Source organism: Sciurus vulgaris (genome assembly GCF_902686455.1).
Source record: "Sciurus vulgaris genome assembly, chromosome: 9".
NCBI classification, from domain to species: Eukaryota; Metazoa; Chordata; class Mammalia; order Rodentia; family Sciuridae; genus Sciurus; species Sciurus vulgaris.
Window position 1 is genome coordinate 111,509,133 of NC_136469.1, and position 1,658 is coordinate 111,510,790.

Genomic DNA, 1,658 nt, shown 5'->3' on the forward strand with positions numbered 1-1,658 from the left:
AAGGGCACCTAGGTTGGTTCCATTGGTTGGTTCTATTGTGAATTGAGCTACTATAAACACTGATGTGGCTGCATCATTATAGTATGCTGATCTTAAGTCCTTTGGGTATAAACTGAAGGGTAGGATAGCTAGGTCAAATGGTGATTCCATTCCAAGTTTTTTAAGAATCTCCGTAGTGCTTTCCAGAGTGGCAGCACCAATTTACAGTCCCACCAGCAATGTATGAGTATACTTTGCCCCCACATCCTGGCCAACATTTATCGTTATTTGTATTCTCGATAATTACCCTTCTGATCGGAGATGGAATCTTGGTGTACTTTTAATTTGCATTTTTCTAACTGCTAGAGATGTTGAACATTTTCTCATACATTTGTTAACCGTTCATATTTCTTCTTCTGTTAATTGCTTTTGCCTATTTATTAATTGGGTTATTTGTTTTTTTGTTAAGTTTTTTGTGCTAGAAGCCCACAATTCTTAAGGCACAAAACAGCTGCTATAAGGTCACCGCTCTTATTTTCCCCAATCCCGCCTGACCGACCTTCTCCCACTGGCTCAAACTCGCACCCAATCATCCCTTGACACCCCGCCCAGACCCCTAGCAACAAGGCTCACCCAATCAACTCTCACCCCATTTCATGCCCCAACCAATCAGCCTCTTCCCGGCCCTATAAAAGTGTGTACATTTTTAAAATAAAACGGAACTGCTCTGGCATTTTGCTTTGGCTGGTGTCTCCCTGTGATTCCTTTCAGCTGCCTCAGCCCATCTTCTCTCTCTGACTACCCTGCCACAGGCCCTTCTCTTAGCACAAAGGAATAGATATATAAATTAATCATACTGCAGCACCAAAGACTGATAATTTAACTGGGTAGCCATTCAAGGAAGATTGGCTTCAAATTTGTCTAAAACCAAAAAAAGGCCCTTTTTTATTTTGATTACAGCCTACCTTTTCTCTTAGAGTTTGAAAAAATTACATGAACACTGTAGAAGCTTCAAAGAACTCATGAAAGTTAAATGATAGGAATAAAAATCAAGCATAGTCGGTGTGGTGGTGCACACCTGTTATCCCAGAGATTCAAGAAGCGGAGGCAGGAGGATTCCAAGTTTGAGGTCAGGCTCCGCAACTTCATGAGACCTTGTCTCGAAATAATGTAAAAAGGTCTGGGGATGCAGCTCAGGGGTAGAGTGCCCAGTACTGGAAAAAATTAAATAGAAGAAAGAAAGAAAAATCACTTATAATGCCAGAGATAGTCAGTATTAATAATTTGAGTGTATGTACACACACACACACGCACACACACATACATATATTCACATATTCTTTTTTAAATGGCTTTATAGATGCATAATTGATACATATTTCCTTAATGGAAATTGATGTTTACTTATAATATTATGAGTAAATTCCTATAGCACTAAATACTTGTAATTATTAATGCCACAACTAATATTTTGTATGAAGATTTTTGTGCATGTTTCCAATTATTTCCTTAGGATAAACACCTAAGGTGAAACTAACTGAACACAGTTCACCTCTTGGTGAGAGCAAGATGGACAGGCACAACCAGGAGATAGAAGAGCCACAGGTTTCTTACTGCAGCAGCTAGGAGCACACTTCCCCAAGCAGGGTCTCCCCAGGCAAACCAAGCAAAGGGCTTTC